A 24,761-nucleotide genomic window follows, 5' to 3' on the forward strand; every position below is an offset into this window, starting at 1 on the left:
TAGCATTGATCCCGTGGATAAGTTCAGAGGCTTTGGGAGATATGATACTATGGTAGAAGATGATGTGGGCCAAGTAAAATGCTGTCCTCCAGACTGGACACCCTGCTCAACCTTCCAGCTAGACCATTATAGTCTGGTGTCTCAAACTCTATGTGAAGTCCCAGAAGATCCTGATTTTAGCCTGATTCACCTTGTTTGTGCCTCTCTCTCTGTGTCTGTACAAAGGAGAGAACAATAGCTATCTCCATTGCATGGTGCTTCAAGATGAAAGTGCTATCTAGGAATCAGGTATTTCTTTCACTCAACAGAAGAGCATCTTTTTGTGTGTGTTTGGTTCGTATTGAAAGACAATTTACTGGCAGAGTAGTAGTGTTTTTGTTCTCAGTTCTTGGCATCTCTCTGGTTAACTTCTGCCCTGCAAGTGAATGAAAGTAGTATTTTGTCCCCTGTCTACAATATGCTATTTCTTTGGAAGCTGGAGTGTAATGAACTTGCTGTTTATTACAATTAACAAATAAATCCCTATACCTTTAAATTAGATGATAAATCTTTCAGTGAAATTCAATACTGCAGTGATTATGTTTTCTTTCCCATAAGAGATTTTCAGTGATAGGAGCCAGGCAACTCCTGTTCCAAATACTACAACCCTAAGGACATTCCTTGTGACACATTTGGCCTTTTTCTCTGTGGCTTCCTTCCTTTATAGTCATCTGAGATGCAGCTTAAACACAGCAATGCTAGCTAGTGAATTATAAAACAACTTATATTGCAGAGAAAATTACTTTCTGGTGTTTTAAAATCAGTGCAATTTAGGCTGCTTGTCTTCTGGGGGGTACTGGACTGGGAGCTGTATGTGCAGTGCCTAGCACAGTGCTGTTCTGAGGAACGCTAAGGAAGTGGTGATGTTACTGCAATACAAAGAGATTTGTCAAGTTCCACTCACTGAACAACAGTCCACTGAACTCTCTCCATAGTTGTAGTTAGAGCTCATGCACTGAAAACAGCTCTGTGGCTTCTCTTACCCTCTCTGAGCACAACATCAGACAGATTTGTGGTTCTCTGACTGTTGCGTTGGGTGCAGCCTACAGAAAAGGCCACAGAGCTGCACTGTAGCATCAGATGAAGAAATCCCGAGTCGCACACCTACAGCACACTCCTAGTTACAGCTGGGCGTTGTACGTCTGTGCGTCATGTAACACCCAGTGCTTTGGCTGTTCATTCCTTCTATGCCTGCACTAACTGACTGGACTCAAGGCATTACAGAAAATAGGAAACTTGTGAAGAGCTGACTGTCAGATTGGACTGAAAATGGGCAGGGGCCAATTAATGCAGCTTGCCTTTGCTTCAGAGCAGCTTGTTGTCTTTTAAAGTGAATCATGTTCACATTATCACAGTCCCAGTTTTGATTAAGCATAAGTTACAAGGCCAAATCACTATCTTTTCTCACTAAATTTAAGAAAACAATTTAACAAAGGAAAGCCTGTCTGGCCCTTCACCCTTCTTGCATCCTGAACCTACTTAACCTAGCAGAAGAAGAGGATGGAGAAATGTTAGAGGTCTTATCTTGGGGACAAACTATTTCTCAGACTTGCCTTTTTAACCTCTAAAGTAACTATTTTATGTTTAATATGCCTCAGTCATTTGGACTACCTTATCCCTCCTTCTTGTAGATCTTTGGGATTTACTGAAAAAATGGTCAAGCATCCTGCCAGGATGATGTTTTTAACCTGGCAACAGCTTTCAGTATTTTTTTTTTATTTTAGCTTTCCAGTGCTCCCTCAGTCTCCTTTTTTCCCTCCCACCCACCAAAAATTGTTTCCAATCTCTAATTGGCAACAAAGCCAACAACTTCAGGGTAGAATGAAGCTGAGATCTTGTCAGCTCATATGGAAAAAAACAGTGTCCTCACAATAGATGAAAAATCAGGCTCCAAAGGCAGCTTGTCTTCCCTGAACAAGAGTTTCCACTGAAACATCAATGAAGGACTGAGCACAGTGGCTCTGCTTTGTACTCCCCATCCTGCCTGGTAATGATTTAGGAGTTAATATTTGTCATGCTTCTTTTTCTTTGCTTCTTGTTTTAGTACTTTAAAGGATGTTGAATCCTGGTTGTAATAAAAGGCAGTCTTTTGGATTGGAGGCAAAAGCAAGAGTGTGAAGAAAATTACAGTGCTAATCCATCCAGAGCTCCTTCTGATTTGCCACCTTTTGTGAACTAGGCCCTGTGGTGGAAGCTGCCCCTTCCCATGGGCCTGGCACAGCACTTGGGAAGCACAGAGCTCCTCTGCAACCAGAGGGATTGTCTGTGGAAAGTTCAGCACATGGAGAACTCTCAGCAGTGACTTTGCTCCCCACTCTTGGCTAATCTGGAGCACACAGAGATGAAATTCAGACCCCGTCAATACAAAAGAAGAAAAGATGTCCCCTCCCTTCCTAGCTAACTCATGAGAATGGGGATTTGTCATCTTCTGTCTCAATTCCAAAAACTTAATTAAACATTTGTAAAAGATAGTAAATCTTCAGTTCAAATGTTTGCTCTCTTCTCCCATCCCAGTTTGTCACCTGACTGGAAGCAGTGCAGAGCTCTGTTCCTGAATCTGCAGACAGCCTGAAGCAATAGCTCTGAGACATCTGAAATGCATTCTTTGTCAGTGATGAGGAACTGAGACACCTACTTCCAGTCATTTTTACATCTATTTTTCAAAGTTCGATTCTCATTTGCTTTGTGTGACCCCAGGAGCTGGAGCATTAATAGAAGCACCCTGGAACCACTCATGAATTGTAAAAGTTTTCCAGTGCTGAGCGCAACCCCAAGGCCCTGCTGTGGCTCTGGATGCACAGCTGACTCATGCTGTATATGACAGGAGCAAGCACTGAGAATTCTTGATCAGGTATTTTAAAAGCATACATGGAGGCAGCAGCTGCTGTTAGTGGAGAGGAAATACAGGATCTTAAAAAAAGGATATATGTCTTTTTTCTTCCTAGTGATTCTTGTGCTGATTTCCTTGCAGGGTAGAGCTGGCCTCATTCCATCCTGTTTCTGTCTGGATTTCAAACCTCCTACACACCACATCTCCACTTCCAGCAATGCTAGATCTCCTCAAAACGGAGCCAAAGCCTTTCACTCAGATTATGGGAGTGTTCCCGTTCAAATGCACAGAAATTTAAACATGAATGTTGCAACAAGGAAGAGTATCTCCACTCCCAAACATAATGGCATGGCGCATATAAAAGACTAAACTTTACCTCCATACCTGCACTACAGCTCACAGTTCTTCCTCCTTTCCTACGCAATCAGCAGCTCACATACTCCTGGTTGTGATGATTTTTCTGTCTGTAGAGCTCAGCTACTCTCTTGAGTATCATTCTCCATCAATTGGATGTCCTTCTACTTTTTCCTGATGACAGCTTTGCTGTTGTCTCCTCCCGCGATGTTTGGCAAAATAATCACTGGAGAATCTGTTTGCAAATGGTTAGTGCCACTTGAAGCTCACAGTAATCATAAATGCTACTAATTAGCTGCAGTGCAAGTTAAATCGTTGATCATTGCCTTTCAGCAAATCAAAGACACAATTCCAATTAACAATAATAATTCAAAACAATTAAGCAGTTACTGCTGGAGTTATTTTTGTCCAAACTGCAGTGAAATGAACCTTCTCCCCAGCAGGGCTTTAGCTCCTGGGTAAAGGCTTTCCTGGGGAAAAAAAAAGTAAATAATAACAACCGTATAAAGAGAAAAATCAATAAAAGATCATTTGCAACTTGTAAAAGGTTTGCAGATCTGAGCAGGCATACTAGATTGTATTTAACAAAGCTTCAATAAATTGTGTGTTTAAAAGGTGGAATTTGGAACAACCTGGATTGAGGTTTTCAGACCATCTAAGGGGACTTAGATTAGAACAAGCTGAATGTTTAAAAACACAGTGCCTTCTCTCTCTCTCCTTGTGCTGTATTATTATTTTGGCAGAAATTCCCAACTGAATCGTTTTAGCAAAAAAGTTACAGTTTTGCTTTTTAATATATAGAGGCTTTCAAGTTTACAAGTTTTCTTAGTTTCATTGTAAGATCAGAAATTTTCTAGTGACAGAATGGAGACAGAAAGGGGCCAGGAGGGGTGTAGGCACTATTTTCCAACTGGCTGCAATTCTGTTTCACCTCTACCATTCACTTCTAAAGAAGATCCCTTTTGTATGTGCTAGATTGCTTTGAAACCTTTGCAATTCTTCCTTTGTACTTGCCTCAGAAGCAGCTGAGTGAGGCTTGGCAGGAGGGATAAGACCAATTTGCACTTTTCTTAGTTTCTGATTTTCCTGGATTTAGATTTGTGATCTGAATGTTGTAGCAGCTGGAGGCACCAGCCTTTGTCACTGTAGCTTTGGTCATTCTGTCTGAACACTGCCTACTAAACCGTCTTTTCTAGAAATTGGTTAAAGATGGTGGATTTTTGTCATACTGCAAACAACTGTCTTTGCTATTTGCAAGAATACATATGCAGAAAAAAATTGCACTGTGACTTATTTCTAGGGATAAGGCTGTAAACCTAGAAAGCTTCTAGGATCCAGGAGGTGCTGGAAGTTTTCATTTGGCTGGGGAATTTGTTTGGCTGTGAAAGGTCACGGTTATTATACTTTAAGTCCTTGACCTTCTGTTTTATGAAGAAGCCATTTAAGATTTTATAGAGAAGTCACTGAAGCATGGTAGTTAGAAGAGGAGCACGCCATCCTCCATCATCCCTCCCACCCTGGTTTCTGAAATGGAAAGTGTAGAAATCCATCTGGCTCCTCAGGGAAAGGGTATTGGGCTGAAACATCTCAACTGGGAAGCCTGCTCTTCCTTAACTGGAGGCATCACAAAAACTGGAATGCACCACTTCCCTTGATCAGTTCTTCTTTCCAGTTTGTCATTAATATATGGGTGTTCTTTCACCTCACAATTTTTCTGGCTTTCATCTTGATTCAGTGGGTCTTTCATTTCCAGACAACAGTTCTTATGGACCCAGTATTGTGTCTTTGTGCAAGTGATCTCACATGACCACTGTTTAATCTCTTTTTCATAGGTATAATAGCCTTGACAGACACAGTGCTTGCCTTAAGGAATCCGCTTTCCAGCTCTGACTGCTTTTATTTGTTTTTCTTGTGCCTGGCCTGCCACTTTCTTATTGCACTTAGTGGAGTGCCGTTCCATGGCTGTTCACTGCTCAGGAACCTTGCAGGCTTTGACCTAGTGGGTTGGTGAATCATATCTCAGCGGTATGAGTTGTGTCTGGCATGTGTGCTCCTTGAACAAAAGAGAGAAGCCTTGATACTGGAGTGTGAGACATGGACCTAAATGCAGAGGGGCGCGTGGTGATAAATTGTAAATGTCCGGTCATAGAAGAAGTCCCTGTGAGACCCGTGCTACTTCACCAAGAACTCCCCCCTTCTCCGCACCTCACTAGCATTTTTGCCTGAGGCTGTTTTTTATAAGTTGAAATAGATGAAGACCTTGTCATGTTATTAGCAACATTGTTACCAAAACCAATTTTAAAATAGCTTCTCTATAAAAATGCATGGTCCCAGAGGAACTGAAAGGAGGGAGGATGAAATAAAGGAGAATGTCACACTTCCTGGAGGTGACTGCATTTTTTATGAGTGGATTAGCTGATACAAAATCCTATGTAGATAGCTCAATATTGCCTGTGTCTGTACTACATCGTCTCTCTGCACATGTGAAAAGCAGGAGATCATGGAATGTCAAGAACTCACATTGAATCGCTCAGGAGCTCTTTGGGTAATAAGAGAAAAAGACCTGGAACAAAGCTTTCCCATCACTTTTACAATAAATTACTCACAAATAAATGTTTTCTACTGTTTGGCTGCTCCTGTAAGGCAGGTAAATACTATCTGCTGAGAGACGTTTGCTGTTTCGTGTCAGAGCTAATATTATCTTTGCTGTGAACTGTGGTCTAGATAGTGAGCTTTGAGGGAAGACTCAGACATTTTCATGCACTGCTACTCAAAGTCCACTTTAGGAATTTAAATTTAAATGTTATAGCAATGGACCTTTAGTGGTTGAGTCAAAAACATGGAAAGTACTAACATCACTGGAAACTGTCTGGAAATGAAGTGGGGAGACAAGGCTAGAAGTTACTTGAGTGTTGTACATGTCAGCAGTTACAAAATGAGGGCATATTTGTAGTGTATGTGTGAGAAAGGGAAACTGCTGCACTCTGGGCATTGTGGACAGTAATGCAGCCCTCTTTCAGCCCTCCGACGGACTGCAGCAGTGCCCAGAGATGGTCAGAACATGCACACTCTTGGGACAACCCCACAGCCATGACATGGAGCAGAGAAGCAACTTCAGTCCCCAAGTCCAAGCTGCAACAGCATATTGCAACGGATAGGGCACGCCCTGGGATTCACAGTGTATTCTTGCCCTTGCTGCAAGTCACGTCACTGCTCTGGGCATATGTTTCCCTGCCTGCTAAATGAAAATAATGATGTTTCACCGTGGTCTTTGAGAGGTCTGGAGGGAAAGTGCAAACCAAAGCTGTAAGAGGTGAGGTTTGCAGTGATGGTAACTGATAGATACAGGAAAAAGACTGACTGGCTTTCAGGCATGCAACTCTTGAAGTTTGTGTGAGAGGTAATATCTTTTATTAGTTCTACTGATACAGCTGGAAGAAAACAAACAAATCCTTGAATGTTTATGTACCTGAAAGTTTGTCTTATTCCCACCCTGCCAAATCCATCAGTTGGTCAAATAAAAAGTATTACCTCTCCCTGAAAACCTTGTCTCTTTAATATCCTAAGATCATCACAGCTGCAACGCTGCTATGAGAGCTCACTATTACAATGCTAATAAATGACATCTTTGTCACCTAATGTCTATGGATGAAAGGCCAAAATGAAGGCACCAGGGAGCACCTCTTGACCCTGCTACAGTTGCCACATTTCTGCTCAGTGATGGCTTTGGATACAGCTGGAAGTATGTCATGTATTGGTGTTTGAGCTGGGGGGGCCCAAAACTGCCAATGCAGTGCTGGTTTTTCAAGATCAGGAGGCAGACAGCCTGAGCAGCCCAAGGCTGTGCTCAGATAATCACAGGCAGGGATCACTGCTTGGGCTGCTGGAGAGCCAACAGTCTGGATTGGTTAATGAGCTACAGGAGCCAATGAGTCCACATTGCATGGCAGCCATTGGGGTTGCAGCCATCAGTGAGCGGTGCTGTGTTGGTTGCAGAGCGAGCAGTCCCCTCTAGATGAGAAATCCATGAAGTGCCAACATCCAGACTCTCACTTAACTCCACTGCACCAGGTCCCACTCCATAGCCACCAGTGAACGTCCCTGAAATGTCTCTGTGACACACACCTCAATTTCTGGTGTACCAGCAAGTAAAATAACAATGTATTATTTTATTAGCATAGTGCTACTAAATGTAGTGTTAGTAGCAATGTGCTTGGGCAAAGGTGTGTTTGAGCAAAGCCACATTTGGCTATTTCTGTCCACTTAGTGATGCTGTGGTGGCTTTATGGAATATAGGACAGTCTCGCTGGCTCATGTGCTGAGGACTTCTGCCCTCAGAGGTTTGCTCTGCATAAGTCATCTTGGCCCCTCACCACCACATGTATCAGGCACGTTGCCAACTTAAATGCAAGATCAGAATCAGCGATCTGGTTTGATAGTGGGAGCAACTCCTGAAACCCTGTTGTGACCCAGCCACTCCCCGGCCACACCTGCCATCCCGCAGCCAATAGCTGGTACTGTCCAGATCCAGCCTGGGATCATTTTAGATGAATTGGGTTTCTGGCATACCTGACTCACAGCTTGGCTCACGGGCCATGTGTGTTTGCAGAGGCTTTGCAGCATGCCCAAGGGGATATGCTTTTCTTTTTTCTTAAAACCACAACCTGGGCAGGAGTCCATACAATCAAATCCTGCCCCATGTTCACACAGCTCTAAAGCAAAACACGGCAGAGGTATGTCATAGCAACATTTTGGGATGAATATGAAAAATATTCATATTTGTGAAGAATATGGTATGCCATAAATCAGGAACTGAGGAAGGAAGCCGAGATTTTGCCAAGACAGCAGGACAAGGATTTAACTTCCTGTAAATTAAGTTCCCTTTAAATAATCCCGAGCAGACAAGACCTGCATAGCATCTCATATGAAGGACATTTCCAGCATCTCATTGCCTCCTGAAACTGCTCCTGATTTGACTAACTACCACCACTCTCTAAAGTGCCAAGCCCCTCAGCACCCTGCCTGGAAACTGGTGTGCCGCTAACTTGGTTATCTCAATCAGTGGCATATGGTGCCAGTTCATTCTGTGATTGCCATAAAAGCTGATACTGGTGTTATGCTCTCACTCGAGGTGAAACAGCATGGCACGTGTTCCCAAATAAGTCCTTGTAGTGAAATTGCTATATAACGAATATACTGATTAATCTGAGAGCCTATGCTAATGAGACCAGTGCAAAGTCATCTGGAATCCCAGAGGGTCTGCCATTCTACTTCAATATGTACCACTTAAATATTAGGGAAGGAAAGATTTTGCTAGCAGAGGTAAGCATGAATAATGTATTGCTGTGGATAATGGTAAATAGTCATTACATATTCTTCCTTTCCTTTAGATGTACCGTGTATATGTTAAAGACAGTCTTTGTTTAGAGGAAAGGATTATTTTAAACAGGGAGGTGATGCACAGTGTCTTGCAAAGTATAGTCATGTGAATGTGGCAGATGGTACCATGGTGTATGACAGTTGCCTGTGACATCAAATTAGTTACTCAGGTCAAGAAGGCCAATATTTGCTGGACGTGTTTGTGTTTGCAAGGTATAAACAAAACACAGGGGGCCTGTTTGCATGTAAGAAATCTGTGAAGGATCTTGTGTAAAGACCCCCAGTCCACTCTCTTTGAAAATGCTGAAGTAGCTATTAAAGTAGATAGCTTTGGGAACACATCTGCTATCGCCAGGCAGCTGCAGAGATCTGCTTTCCATGGGGCTCAGCTTCACAGCAAACTGTCCACTTAAAAGCCTATAACTCCTGGTGAGAGTAGCGCTGGACTAAAACGGGGTCAACGGAGGGATTGAGGGAGAATTCTGAAAGAGTCATCTTGTGGAGCACAGATATTCCTTGTGCTCATCTACGACTGTCTGTGAGGTCAGCGTCTGCACTGGCACAACCACTCTCCAGTCAGAGCCAAAAGGAATGTATCCAAGTCCTAGCAATATCACAGCAAGGTCACTGCTGTGTACTGATGATCAGACATGGCTAACTGGAGATTGTTCAACAGCCGGTCTGAATGCAGGTTGCTATTAGTTAGAAGTCACTTGAGGATATATGGATAGAGTCCTGCACTGACATGACAACTGACTGGAAATCTCTCCACAACTGATGTAAGCTTAGCTGCTGGGAACTTGTCACTTAAAAAAAAAAATCTGTCCCCACTTCTGATTAATGCACAGCTAGAAATCTGCTCCTTAAAGTCTCTGTGCTTCCATGCCCATCTGCAAATAGGGAAATATTCCCTACGCATTTTCTCTTACCTACATTGTTAAGTGGGTCAAGGATGTCCTCTCGTTGTAGCCAAATTCTTTATTAGTCACGGTGGTGGGAAAGGCTGGGCTTCTCAAGAAACATCACCTGGACGCAGGTCCCACAGCAGGGCTGGGGAGCTGCGAGTCCGCTGTTTCAGTCCTAGGCGGTATGCAGTGATCTGCTTGAACTCTTGTGTGGTATCATTGAAATACTGAATTATTCAGCCCCATGGGCCAAGGGTTAATCATAACCAGAATGCTGCTGTCACCCTGATAATATCTTACAATCTCTGTGATAGAATAGTGTTTGTGGCATGGTTCATTGCCTTGTCACAACCACAGATGCATTCCTTTGTACTTGCTCCTGCACCAACCAGGGCATATTTCTGTAACAGCCATGATTCCTGGCTGGCTGAGGACACTTCGGCACTGGCTTGAGGAACAAAGCAAGGTGTATGACCTGTACTGATTCCATCAGATCCATCTGTCCCATTCTACACTTAATTTAGATGCAGTCTTGGCTTGAACCTGTCTGCGGAATATGCTTTGCAGCAAACTGGGCAGCCCAGGGTTTGAAACCAGGCTGTGTGAGCAGCCTAGTCCTTCTGCGTGCTCTTCAGAGCTGCTGAGTGAGAAGTTACAGATCTCTGCCCTTCTCCACCTGTTCACTGCTGTGTCCCTTGCCAGAGGTTAGCACTTCTTCTGATCTGACAGCTAGAATTGTTCACTAGCCCAATTCTATCAAAATGATCTGGATTAGCTTAAAACATTGCTAATAGTAGGTTTTTGTTTGTTGAATTTTTTAAACCCATTTTGACAGAACCAGGTTAGACAGCAACTATATGATCAGTTATGCCAGCTGATGTCAGAGGCTGGTAAGCTCTTAACCTACCTCAGCTGAACCCAGAACAGCATATATGACAACAGCCCACAGAGTCTACTATCTGTCTGTGTCTTCTAATGGCAACTGGTCCTCTTTCAAGCAAATATGGCACGGAGGTAAGCAGATGTGTTTGGCCCTAGCTGACATCCTCCTTGAGGAAGACTGCTGGGGAGCTGTGTTTGGAGGGAGAGAAGGTTGATGGGGGAGAAAGAGCAATCTGAGAGAATTCAGGCCTGCTTTGTGCTGGGGTTGGAGCTCTGACATCATCACAACCTGCTTTGCAATAACTTGTCTTCGTGCAGGATATGTCTCCTGTGTTTGCCCTCTTGGGGCAGACAGAATGTCTCTGGCCCTGTCCACACAGACAGAATAATACAGAGAAAGGAAAGGGCATACCCAGTGGCATGGAGATGTGCAGTGGCTTTAAAGCTGAAAGGAGACCCACCTTCTCTGTGGAGGACATTAAAAGGCTGAGTTGAAGTGCCTTTATTCAGCTGTGCTTTTCTGCTTAGAAAATTAGCCTGACAGGTGAAGCGCAATCACAAGGGAAGAGCTGGATGTAGGACAAAACATCCACTTGGAAGAGCTGAATTCTTCCTAAAAGGTCAGTGGAATTAGCTTTTTACTCTTGAGAAGCACTGATGCATCACAGGTGAAAGCCTGCTGCAATATGTCAGAGTGGGAACAGAGGAAATTTGGGTATTTGTGGAGGAGAATTCTGGTTCGTTAAATACTTGAGGAAACTTCTGAAACAGAAATATACCATCCTCTAAGATGTCTCTTATTGAACAATTTGATCTTGAAGGTACCCACACTCCAGAGTTATGATCAAAACCAGACTTCAGTTATTAAATTCCTACTTTTAGGCACTTTTTAAGTGCCTTCAGTTATTAGATTCCCAGCCTGAGGCACTCAAGGGTTGAATTTTCTGCAGTAAGTTTTATAGCTCTGAAGGACCTGGTTCAAGAAGTTTAAAGATGAGAACCAAGGGGCAAGTTTTGTTGCTGAACAACCTTCCTCTCTGATGTTTAAGATGTATGTTCTTGAAGGGAACTTTGTAAGCGGGTACAGTGCTCAGCATGAATTTGCGCCTATGTTGGAGCTCAAGACCGTTATCTACCAGGATGTCTGTCCCCAGGGCTGCTAAGCTACATGTTCTAAAACTTCAGCTTTGGGCAGTGGACTAAGACCTGGTTTCCCAGTCTCCAGCCCTTGGCCTGATCCATCAAGACTACCAGAGATTTGCATTGAAACTTTTCATTCAATGAACTTGTGAAGTTGCATTTCTTCCCTTTATTTTGTTGCAACATTTCTTAGTGTATTTTCTCTCCGCTCACCCTTTGCTCAGGTAAGGCTGGATTTGGTGTTATGAGGAACGTGGCAGGGCTGGGAAGGTGGGACACTAAATAAATAATGTCAACAAGATGTTTCTCCTCCCCTGTGGAGCTGTTAATAACCCTTCCTCTATGAAGCTGTGCCAAGTTTGTTTGCCTCGTCCAAGCCCAAGCAGAGAGAATCCAACTCCTTTGGCTTGTTTAATCGCTTTCATTGTCCAGCTGCTGCTCCCAAAGTCTCTGATGCAGAGTTTCTGGAGCACAAGGAATACAGACAATTTCAAACAGCTAAAAAAGGAGAGAAAAAAGAGGCATGGTGGCAAAATTCAGAGCAACAAAGAAATAGAATCTCCTCTGCTGGCACTGTTCATCTGTATGTTTGAGATTACTTTGAGACTGGTGAATCTGAAATTCCTCATTAGAAGCCAATGCTAGATATAGGAGGCTGTGCTTCTCATCTGTATATGAGGAGATCATTCCAACCATGACCTCCCTCTGTCCACTTGATACAACATTTACTTCAATCAAAGAGGGAATTAAACTCCTGAGATGAGAAATCCCCGTGGTTCATGTCCTGAACATAGTGCAGCAAAAGTTCTTAAGTAATAAAATGGCAGAACTTGCAGTTATTGCTGGAACCAGACAACGCCTAAGGCATAAATACAAGGGAATAACTTTTATCAAGGATGTTCTGCTTGCCCTAAAGCACACTGCAGAAGCCTAAGCAAGTACAGCCCCGGCATGCCAATGGGGACTCTACTAAATGTAGTTGATAAATGGTAGGGGAAAACATAATGGTGGACACGAGTGAACCAAGATACTGGGACTGCAGAGAGGTTAAGTTGGTACAGCTTTTTCCCATTCATTAGCTCGAATGCTGATCCAAACACAGAGCGAGCACACCTACAGAAAATGACAGAGGAGCCAGAAGGAAAACTGCCGATAGTAGTTTTTTTCATCAGAAGCTGCCATTTTGTTGAAATAAAAGCTGTTCAGGAGAACACGTCAATAGTGGTTGAGTAATCCTGTATTTTGTTTGATCCCAACAAAATGGATATGATACGATCTGTGTAGTGCATTCAGATTAAAATGGTGCTGCAGTATGTGCATGAAACTGCCAGCACCATCCATATGAAATGGCTTGATGACTCCACATGGAAGAAAACAAGCCATTTATTTTCTTCATTAGAAAATGCTAGTTTTCCCTTGGGTTTGAGATGAAAGTGGGGTTTAAAGGACTGGCATTTCCTGCAAAACAGAAATTTGGTTTCTGATGAGTTTAAAGATGTAGCTTGAGAGGGGAAAGTCTAGGGCTGTCTCTGAGGCCCAGAGAACTTGATGAGAAGTCAAGAGAACATGAGGCTGCTCAGCACTTCTTGGACATAAAGCATTTCAGATCTCTGGACACTTTAGAAAGGGCTAGTCTCTGTCCCTGATCTAAAAGGAAAGAGGCAGTGACATATCCACTATAAAGCAACTTTCAGGCATCTGGAATCCTTGCACTGTCCTGCAGAGTGCTCCTTGGCATACACAGCAATTCCAGTGGTAAGCACAGCAGCATTTGCATTTAGATCTATGTAAGGACTTGAATTAAAGAAAAAAAATACGCACATTTCTTATCCCATTCAATTTTATTATCTGAGATTTCCAAGAAAAAAATCAACTACCACTGAAGTAGGCAACACCGTGCAACTCCAGCCTCTCAAAAATTAACTTTTCTCTATAGTCTTGCTTCCACCAATAAGCCCCACGATTTCTTCTGTCTGATATTCTGGTATAGCTCTCCCTGGGGCTGTCAACTCATGAACTCCCATTTTGCTATGGGTAAAGCGGATTACTTTTAAGTGGATCAGTCCAACACATTCATCATTTGATGGTTTTTTCCAGTCCACACGGGCAGGAATAAATGTCTGGGTCATCAATCCCTTGCTCCACATTCAAGCATGGTTGCATTTGTACAGTTTTCTCTTGCAGTCAGGTTTTCAGCATCAGAAAATGTTGCTTGTTGTCTCTCAGGCTGTTGTGACTGTGTCAGAGACTTTCCATGCCCTGGCTAATTATGCTGTGTATGCCACCGGAACGGGAGAGCTCCTTTGGATGCCATCTGCTGATCAGTTTATGCCTCAAAGCAGAAAAATTGGGTGCCCTAGTAATTATGATCCTAACTCCTGTCATTGCACATGCTCTGCTTGTTTTCTGTAAATGGCTGATCCTTTCTGAGTCTGCATAAATATGTTGGTTGTTTCCTTCTCCTTCACCCCAGGGGAAGGGATTTTATGCTGCCTCTGGAGGTTTCCCACGATTTCCTGGCTGTTGAATCAGGGTCATGTTTCAGATCACAGGGTTTCAGTTTCTGTTGTTTCTGGTTAACAATATGTTTGTCTTTCCCCTGGCAAGCTTGGTCTTAAAGGGACAGGCTGGAAAGGGTCTGAGCTCCTTCATTAAAATTGCTTTTGTACCAAAAGCTACAGGTCATGGTATACCTGCACGTTCCCTAGCTCCACTCTTCTGCCTTCCACTTGCTATGCTAGGTGTGGGAGAGGTAGTGCCATGTTCTGTGTCTTCTTTCACCTGCACGAGGAAAGTATTACGTGGCACACAGCACCCTGTGGTGACAATCAGCACAGAGGGATCCTAAAGCATCCCTAAGAATTATGGATAAGAACCACCAAAGGTGGTTCAAGTTGGCTGGAATCACAGTTAAACTCTAGGTCACCAGTGCTGCTACCCTGGCTCTGCAAAGAAACATCCTTTGGGCTCAGGTCTGCAGTCTGTTCCTCCTTTCCTCTCCCATTCTCTTAAGCTCAGAAATCCCCAGAAGCACCTGTGTGTCCTTCTCAGAGTATCTTTCTACAACCACGTGTTATTTCCTCATTAACATCGCTGGAAGAACATATGATTCCTTTCCACCCTGTAGTCTCAACATGGAGCTTCCTGTGATCCTCTCAGGTAACATACATGCTAGTATGAAGCAGAGTACCTATAAAAACCAGAGGACCAGAGCCAGCCTTGAGAGACAACCTAGTGGGCAAAATACCACAAAAAGATATGGCTTTTACACCATGGAAATTGTCTTCTCTTGTATTATGCCTTTAAAACTGAGCTACAATACAAATGGGTCAGTGGTCTAAACAAGGTGTTTATGTTTAGTGTGCTTTGACCTGGTTACCAGCACTCTGCCTGCTCATCTATCTCCTCTGGCACTGTCCCCCTTCCAAAACCACTCAGAAACTTCCAACAGCCACTTTTATTTCAGTGATCAATCTGCAGAAGTTTCCTTCCCTCATTTCTGCCTAGTCCTTCGTTGTCCTGGCTCCATCCTGAAGCTCAACACAGGCAGTACATAGCTGGGACAGAAGGCTCATATCTCACTGAAATATGGAGATAGTAACAGGTATTTAAGCTCACTGAAATGAGCCAATTACTGGCTTCCTAATGAGGTGCATGGCCACTTGCTTCCTTTCCTGGAATGTCTTGAGCTATCCAGCTGTAAAATCATGCCATTGTTCCAATCAGCAAAGCTGCACTATGTCATTTGAAGAGGTTTTTATAGCTCCTTGCAAACCTGGTGTAGTTTTCTTGGTGATAATTCAGGCTCTTGGATTTATAGATGGATAGGAATGGCAAAAAACAAAAATAATCTTGACAGTGTAATTTCAGAGAGCCAATAGATTTTCAAAATGCCCTTTTTCTGGAGTGCTGTACCTGCCATACAGAGCACCTACAGTACCATGTGGAAGCAAGGCATGGGCAGCTCTGGGCTTTGGGGCAGCTCTGCAGCAACAGGAGTACAAACCTTACACCATCCGGAGCTGGAAGAATTAGTGTCTATTGTGTGAGCTTTAAAGCCTGGCCCTATTAGTCCAGGCTGCAGCAGCTTCTTTGGTCTCTGCTGGTGCCAGTGTGAGGAAGACAAGACACCTTTCTGCATTGAAAGGGTTAAATCCCTGACTAAGATATATAGACTTGCATTTTTTTAGCTTCACTTGCATCCCTGTTATCTTTTGTTTTCTTCCCCTGCAAAGATAGTTTTAGTTACCTGCTGAGCAGAGTTGATGGTGGGACATTTCCTGTGACTTCTTACCTGATAGGACTAAGCAGGCCTTGAGCAAGCTCGTTAGGCTTCCTAATTAAATCACTGATAACAGGAACTCAGGACGATTGTGCCGAAGAGAAGCACCAAAGAACTAGTTTAAATCGACCCCCTTATGACATTCCCAGGCCGAAGGACTGATGAGCTAACTCAATGACTATATATGGGCAAAGGCAGCCCAAAGTTCAACTCATGGACAACGTGAGGAAGACTATGGAAGACCCCTGGGGGGGTGAAAAGACCCTAACCCTAATTTTACTGTGCATGCTTGGGCTATGTAAATGAATTCTGGGAACTCATCACCATAAAACTGCCCTTTTCAGGAAATCTGATGAATATGTATGATATTTCTGTATATGAACGGATGTGTTGTGCTAACCTGGCGGAGCACTTGTGGCGGAGCGATCCCCAGTGCTGCCCACCGCTGCAATAAAGAATACCTGCTTAATAGTCATCCCGACTATTGAGTCCTGATTTCGGCTTTTCACGGCAACAGCATGACAGCCATGGGGGCAGCCTGTATAACTCATTTATAATTGTCCCACAGGGGTAATGCAGCCAGAACTCTGCTCTTATACTCTGTCATGTATTCAGATGCACATGTTTTCTGTTGGACCTTCCACACCTGGGCCTGCTCCTCTTCACGACTGCCAAACAAATATTAAATACTGCCACTCCTTTTAGTAAATGTAAAAGCATGTAAAACTGTAGAAAAGTGCTGTCTGGATTAGCAGGTAGACCTGGACAAGCCTTATATCTTAAGGGCAGACAACTATTTATGGAGACCCAGACAGGGAAGAGGCAGCTAAGCCTGAAGTGCTATTGTTGTCCCTGTGAACCTGCACCAGAGATTGGAGCAGGCCAGAGAACCAATTATCAGTCATTTTCAAAGCAAGAACTGGAAGAGTTACCTCTCTGCAGTCAGCAGGTCACTACTTAACTTCCTCCTTGACAACTTGTTCTTGTTTCTACTATCTGCTAAATAGCCATTACAATCCCTGTTTAAAGAAAAACATGGAATACTAGACCCAGAGCTTAGATTTTCACCTCAGTCCTTCAAGACTGAACTTCCTTATTTTGGGAAAGACCATGATAGCCCTGGCCTCTAAAGTGCTGAATGAATTAATTTACATGCCAAAGAGTCTTCATTCTCGGTAATAACCCACTTGGCTGTGCTTCTTAGACATTACTTACGTATTTGAGGGCTGCTTTCTAAGGGGGCTTTCACAATAGATGAGGACTCCAGGTTTATTTAAGAGATGCAGCTTGCTTCCACAAGCCACAAACCAGTAAGGTTCTTCAAAGGACTTGTACAAAACCCCCAAATTATTCCTAAGACAGAGAAAAAAAATGAAGCCTGAAATAGGAGCCTGCGTGTCTGATGAGCTGGAATCTCCAAGGATGGCTTTGGTTGTGCCTGGCTTATGCATAGGACTATGCCATCAGAGGAAAGTTCAGGAAGGGATTTTTCCTTGGGAAGTAAAATTCATAGTTTCATCTATTTTCATGCAATTCCCTTTCTAATTCCAAGCTGAAACAACCAGCAATTCTAATCCTCCACAATGGGAACACAAGGAATGGCTGTACTTACAAGTGCAGGCACCATGAAGTCTACTAAAAAATGAAATGGGATTAATTTAACCGTGTTATATCGTTGTATCAAATGCTCATAGCTCAGCATCATAATCACATTACCCCTGCTTAAAATGAATTGTGTGTCCGCTGAGTTGTGGTAGGTGTGAACGTTTTTCATCTGCTGCAGATACCAGGTCATACAATGCAATTTAATCCCTTTTCATTGCAAATGAAGCTAAATTGCTCCATCTTGCCTTTCCGGTGGCTTGAGAGGAGGCACACAGAACTGCTAACGCTGCTGAGCAGATGCATTGTCTCTTGCTTAGCAGCTTGGGCTTCCCTTAAGAACTGAAGTGGCCTTGATTTGCTTTATCTTACTTTGCTTTAGATAAACTCAGTCACTTCAAAAAGTTCATTTTAAATAATTGTCATAAGTGTTTTGTTAAAGACAAGCCCACAGCATATTAAATTTGCTTTGCTTTTCTCTCTACTAGAATTTTTTTTCTACAATGGATCAACAAAGAGCAGACTGTTGAAAGTGGGTAGCAGAACCAATACAACCTTATTTCAAAGCTGTTTCTAATTTCTTTCCCCAGCTTCGATCCTGACAGCAGTTGGGCTTCAGTAGCTGTTTACATTTAGCTCCAATAACATAAGATAATGTACTATTAACTGCTAAACTAATGATCCTAGTCCTAGCATTTTCATAGGGACCTTGCCCCATTGAGCTGACACTCCTCAGATCATTTTCTCTCTCATTAAAGTAATTAAAGTCAACGTTGTTGGAAAGGCCTTCAGGCAATCAAAGACAGAGCTGATACTAATAAGCAAAGCAACATCCACGTTTATGTTTCTTTTGATCTGCAGTTTAATTGCTGGTAAGCCAGCCGCACAGTCTATCGAGGTAGGTTTTTCTGCATATGCATTTAACCTGCTTCGAGGGAAGGCGACAGGCAGCTGGAACAGACCTGTTCCCCTCCTGCCATCGTGGTGCTTTGCTCTGGGGAGGCAATTCTGGCTGACAGTGCAATGAAGATGCCCCCAGTATCCCATTTGCCTCTGGACCTTCTTGTTCCTGCACTGCAACAGCCAAGAGCTTCTGAGTGATCTTTCTTCACTGTGATAAAGGATTTCATGGTGAAAAAGGCAGAAACCTAAGAGGGAATAGGGATTCTTTTAAGTATTTCTGCTGCAAAGGAATTCGGTAAGCAAATTTACACTGGATGATCAAGGACTGTGTAATGGGTGGGTGATGGGAAGAGCCTTGGTAGACTTAGTACTAATTTAAATTCTGCTGGGGGATCTGACCTACCTTGCCCACATTTCCCCCTTTGTGAAGACCATTTTATAGGAGTTTGCTATTACAGTTCCCCTCAGATCATAACACCATACAAACATGCCACAGGGCTGCTTCCTTTTTCTACGGGTATTCCCCCCCCATGACTGGCTCTCTGAACATCTTCAGCTAGCAAGAAAAATAGCACTAGCCTTTAGCTTGTTAAAGAAGAACACAATAAGACACACTGGGGGGCAGATTCCCTGTATAAATTTTTAAATCAAAAATTAATAGGGAGAAATTTGTATACTACAGTTCGACAGGTGACTCAGCAATGTGAAATATGTTTGAAAAATAATCCCAATACAGGTAACCGGACACAATTAGGAAGTATTGGGAGAGGAAATGTACCAGGGGACCACTGGCAAATTGATTTCTCTGAACTTCCAAGAAAAGGGGGGTACAGATACTTATTGGTACTTACAGACACCTTTTCCGGATGGCCAGAGGCGTTCCCTCGTAGGACAAACAAAGCAAGAGAAGTAACTAAGGTATTATTAAATGAAATAACACCTCGATTCGGGGTACCTACGGTCATTTCATCAGATAGGGGTACACGTTTTTGTGCAGAAGTAGTGCAACAGGTCAGCAAGCTATCAGGAATTGATTGGCAATTACACACACCCTATCAAGCACTACCTATTGCACTACTTCGGATACGTGTAAAACCTAGGGCCAAAGAAAAGAGCCCTTTTGAGATATTATATGGGAGGCCATGTCAGGCCAAATATCAAGGGGAAGATTTGAATCAGCTGAGAAATTATTATTTACAAAATTATGTTATATCCTTAGGAAAACAATGGGAAAAGATTAATAAGACTGTTTTGGGAACCAGAGCAAAAGGGTTAGATCACCCAATCCACCCATTTAGCCCTGGAGATTGGGTTTATGTTAAGAATTTTTCAGGTGACCCATTGGAGGAGACGTGGAATGGACCTTATCAGGTGTTGCTAACCTCTTTCACTGCAATCAAGATTAAAGAGCAGACAGCTTGGATCCATTACTCCTGAGTAAAGAAAGCTTCTGAACCACGATGGACCATTGAAAGTGTTGGAGATTTGAAATTACATTTACGATGATAACTTTATTGACTTTAAGCTTATCAGTAGATGCTTGGAACAAGAACTCGTATTATAATGCGATTCAGATGATAGCGAATGCTGTAGGGGCTAAGGATTGTTGGATTTGTACTGCCCTACCGAGAGGTAACATGAGACTCCCTTTGTATGGCATAGGGTCGACTCATTGGAATTGTGACAATAATACTTGGCCTGAGTTTTGGAAAAGACAAGATGGAGGATACTGTAGTTATGATGATTCAAGCTATGAGATCGGACCAAGATTTGACCTACAGATACTAAAAAAAAATAATAATAATAACACCCAGATTCTAGTTAGCAATAATAGTTGCCTATGGAAGGCAAGATCCAATAATTGTCTGTGCCCCTCCCGAACGGGTGGGATGATTATTGGATCAACAAGACTGTGGTAGAAGTAGGAACCTGGAATTTGATGGGATTGAACGTGAAACCTATAGCCCTACAAAGTGGGATGCCAGTAGAAATACATCGGTTGGATGGGTAAGCAAAAGATCATTTTATGGAGCTAATGTCACAGCCACCGACAGACCCTGCAAACTACCTGACAGGTATTGGTGGCTGTGTGGTGATGGTATCAGCAGAAAGCAACTCCCTGCAGGATGGAAGGAAAGGTGTACCATAGGTCATTTAGTTAGTCAGGATTGAATATATAATCAGTCCCAAATACCTAGGGGTATTTTGAGAACATCCTGGAAACGGGCTAAGCGAGAAGACCACCCACTTGTAATTAGGGGAACAAAATTTCATAGCTTTGTTAGATGGTTCTTACCGTGGCTAGGAGTAAGCGAGCTAGAAAAGGCCATGGTAAATATTTCCGCAGTTCTAGAGCAGATGGAAAATCTAATCATAAATGCTATAAAAAATTTACAGACAGAAGTATCTTCCCTTAGTAAGGTTGTGTTGCAAAATCGAATGGCATTAGATTTATTGACTGCCAAAGAAGGAGGTGTATGTATGATCCTTAATACCAGTTGCTGTGCATATATCAATAAAGATAAACAGATAGAAGCAGATCTAAATGCACTCTGGGAGAAAACACGAATATTCCAGGAAGTATCTTCAGATGATACTTCATTGGGGCTTCGAGATTTATGGGATAAACTGACTTCTTGGCTTCCCAACTTTGGATGGTTGAAACAATTATTAATTGGATTAATTACTTTGGCAATTTTAGGAAAATTTGTTTGTGTATTTCTTAAGTGTTTTCTTTGGTGTCACTGGAATTCAGCAGAGACGTACAGTGATTGGAAAAGAAACAAGATTAGGCATCAAGTAGAAACGGGAAGGTATTTTACTCAGACCCTTGAAAAGGATGAAATATTATGAATTTTGCAATCAGAAAATAATTAAGGATAACACCCTTTTAGGCCTAGAAGGATTTGAAATATTTTACTAGTCATAGTTAAAGAGCCTTACTATTTTAAATAGTAATTGTATTGATTTTATTGTAGTTTTTGTAATAAGCTTCGTTTGAGACATAATAAGACTGTATATTGAGGACTGTAGCAAGTAAGCTACAAGCCCTCAAAAAGAAAAGGGGGGAATGAAAGGGTTAAATCCCTGACAATCCCTGACTAAGACATAGACTTGCATTTTTTTTAGTTTCACTCCCATCCTTTTTCTCTTTCCCTGCAAAGATAGTTTTAGTTACCTGCTGAGCAGAGTTGATGGTGGGACATTTCCTGTGACTTCTTACCTGATAGGACTAAGCAGGCCTTGAGCAAGCTCGTTAGGCTTCCTAATTAAATCACTGATAACAGGAACTCAGGACGATTGTGCCGAAGAGAAGCACCAAAGAACTAGTTTAAATCGACCCCCTTATGACATTCCCAGGCCGAAGGACTGATGAGCTAACTCAATGACTATATATGGGCAAAGGCAGCCCAAAGTTCAACTCATGGACAACGTGAGGAAGACTATGGAAGACCCCTGGGGGGGTGAAAAGACCCTAACCCTAATTTTACTGCGCATGCTTGGGCTATGTAAATGAATTCTGGGAACTCATCACCATGAAACTGCCCTTTTCAGGAAATCTGATGAATATGTATGATATTTCTGTATATGAACTGATGTGTTGCGCTAACCTGGCGGAGCGATCCCCAGTGCTGCCCACCGCTGCAATAAAGAATACCTGCTTAATAGTCATCCCGACTATTGAGTTCTGATTTCGGCTTTTCACGGCAACAGCTACAAGCACCACCAGCTCCCTCGGGTAATGGCAGTCCTGCTGGTCCCTCCCTTTCTCACACCACAGCTACAAAGATCCTGCAGCCGGAGGACGTTACTTCTGAATAACAAAAGGCTTATTGTAACCATCTCTTATCCTGTCCTCCATAAGCATAAAGCCAAATTTTGAGGAATAACATTGATGATATTGGACAGTAGCCTCATAGCTTCCACGGGTGATCTGTCTCTTGGCTTCCTTTCAGTGCGCATTGCTTACCCCATCATCATCTACTGTCTCTGCAGCACCTTGCACAGGAGGAGCCTGTTTCACAAGCATCTGGGCTGAGCTCATGACTCATTACTCTTGAATGGGATAGTCATCCTTCCTTTGTGCTAGTTCTGGTGCTGCTTATTAACTGTCTGATGGGTCAATTCAGCCAGCTGAAAACAGGCCTGTTGTTGGGTTAGTGAGATGAATCTGCTCGGGGAAGAACTGCCCTAGGCTTTGGAGCTGGTTTGAGGTAAGGGAGAGATGAGAGATCTGGGAGCAAAGGGAGAAGGGGAAGCAGAGACTGCTGTTAGGAGCTGTTAGATCAGCTCATCCCATCTGGTGAAGCTGAAGCTTTCAAAACCTTTAAGCGAAGTACTGCAATGCTGTATTTTCCCGTGCTGCTCTTAGAAACTGTGACTCTTCTGCTGCTTCTGGAGCTCTTCTGTCTTATCTCTTCTGTGCGTTGTTCCATGTGGAATAGCTATCATAGGCCTCAGATTTCATTTCAAACACCTCAGCCCTGGACTATCAGTTTCCTGCAGTACAGGTAAATGATTGCAGTGTGCGCTGGGGAGATTGGAAAATTAGGTTATGTCTCTATGCAGGAGCACTTGACTGATTTACCCATGCTGTTAGAGAAGTAATACCCGGGACAAAGCCAGAGGAACCAGCAGCATAAACTACACTTGTAAATCACATACAAATCTTGCAAGACTTTTTACATAGGTTCTTAACTGGTATGGACAGAAATTTTGAAGCTTGGTGTTAGATCCTTGTCTCAGATCTTGGAAAGTGTCCAGACATTGATAGGAGTGTTGTCCTTTTGTCTGTCTTCAGTTGATCACCTTTCTGTTGAACCTGAATGCCCAGGAGAAGCTCAGTTAATTATTTTCAATGGGTTTTTGGGGGGCAGCTGATTAAGAGTGACTGAGGCCATAATGAAAGCTGACCAGCTTTCCAAACTCTAGATGAAAACTGTTTAGTTTTATTCCCTTAGGCTGGCGAGGGAAAACTGGAATTAAAGCTGGGGGAAGAGGGAGGAACAATTAACAAAATTTCTCAAGAGGGACAATTATGGAAATAAAGTGGCTTTATTGCAGAAAATCAGTATTGCTTGTAAAACAGTTATCTAAGCAGAGCATGGTGCAGTTCATTATTTTGTGCTGTAAATCAATATCGTTTAAGGATTTTGAAGAACAGATAATCTTATTGTTGCTGTTATTCTAAAAGCAACTACTGCAGTAAAAGTACTGTTCAAAGGCTGTGTTCTCAATGGATGCTGCCAGCCTAACCTGGAAGAATATAACTGACATGTCTGCAGTTTCGTGACAAAGGTTTAATTCAGCTTTACACAGACCTGATTTCAATTTACACAGAGAAATCCTGCTCCAGACAGTTGGTATTTCTTATCGTGGGAGATTACACGTTTGCTGCGTAACTCGTTCTGAATCTTCTGCAACTGCCTGAAATCATGGCTCAGAGATGAGCTGCTGTCTTCTGTCAAACCAGAATGGACTTTATGGTGTTTATGATAAGCATCTCCAGACATCCTGAAAACACTGCTTGTTATCACTTGTATGCAATTGGCTTTTTCAGCAGTGATGTGGAAAATAAACAGCTTCAGATCCTGCATACAGGGTGAAACACAGCAAATGTGTTGTGGCCCAACTGGTTTCAGGAATTTGAGGAAGCAGAAAGGAAAAACACTTTGGGCTTGAAAGTGTAGTCTGATGTGAACTATCCTCTTAACTCCTTGTTTGCTGTTGTGTTCTTCCACTTTGCTGTGAAAGCAGCACTTGAATACTGTGGCTTCAAGAGTATACCAGCGACTTTCCTTCTGGGAAATGGAGCCTAATTTTCCTAATAGCTGGTATTTTTTTCCTTTCTTGTTCTGGTTGCTCCATAGAATCCCTTTCAGATTTTAGGAACTTGCCTTTCCAAGACGTGCGTAGAAGGAAGGTAGACTCAGCGTGTTTGTGGAGGGCTGAGAATTGGGATTACCGTGCTCTCCCATTGCCATCTGTGTTACCATGGGAAAATTGCTGAAATGCTCGGTGTTTCAGTTTACAAACGGAGAGTCAGTGACCCCTGCAGTAATTACTTACTGTAGGTGGAATTGGTGGATATTTGAGGTAGGTTGTACTACACAATGAGACTTGATTTACACTTATTGGACAGTTATCACTCTGTGATAACTTACTCTGTGTAAGAGAGTAAGAGTAACACAGAGTTACTCTTACTCTGTGTAAGAGTTATAACTCTTACAGTTATCACTCTGCCAAACACTTTTGGGTTAAAATTGTGTATGTGCCTGCTTCCATCTGAGCTATTTTGAAGAGTTGCATTCATTTCTGAGAATGAGACATGGAGAAAATATATCATTAGGTAGCTGGAGAGGAAAGGGCGGCCACAGTGACCTTACTGCTAGCATTTATCAACTTTCAGCATGCTGTTTTGGAATATTAATGTTTCTTTAATATA

At 42.7% G+C, this 24,761-nt stretch overlaps 1 protein-coding gene and 1 long non-coding RNA gene across 3 annotated transcripts in view; both read left to right on the top strand.

The window, feature by feature from the left end:
* The window catches only part of LOC142419888 (acid-sensing ion channel 2), a 523,294-nt gene that overhangs the window by 130,245 nt on the left and 368,288 nt on the right, over positions 1-24,761 (top strand). The window lies entirely within an intron of this gene.
* The window catches only part of LOC142419890 (uncharacterized), a 116,685-nt gene continuing 114,365 nt past the window's right edge, over positions 22,442-24,761 (top strand). The window contains exons 1-2 of the long non-coding RNA XR_012778662.1: positions 22,442-22,827; positions 24,187-24,412. This is a non-coding gene — a long non-coding RNA (uncharacterized LOC142419890). The remainder of the gene's footprint in view (positions 22,828-24,186; positions 24,413-24,761) is intronic.

The sequence above is a fragment of the Mycteria americana genome, chromosome 22, assembly GCF_035582795.1.
Source record: "Mycteria americana isolate JAX WOST 10 ecotype Jacksonville Zoo and Gardens chromosome 22, USCA_MyAme_1.0, whole genome shotgun sequence".
In the NCBI taxonomy this organism is placed as follows: Eukaryota; Metazoa; Chordata; class Aves; order Ciconiiformes; family Ciconiidae; genus Mycteria; species Mycteria americana.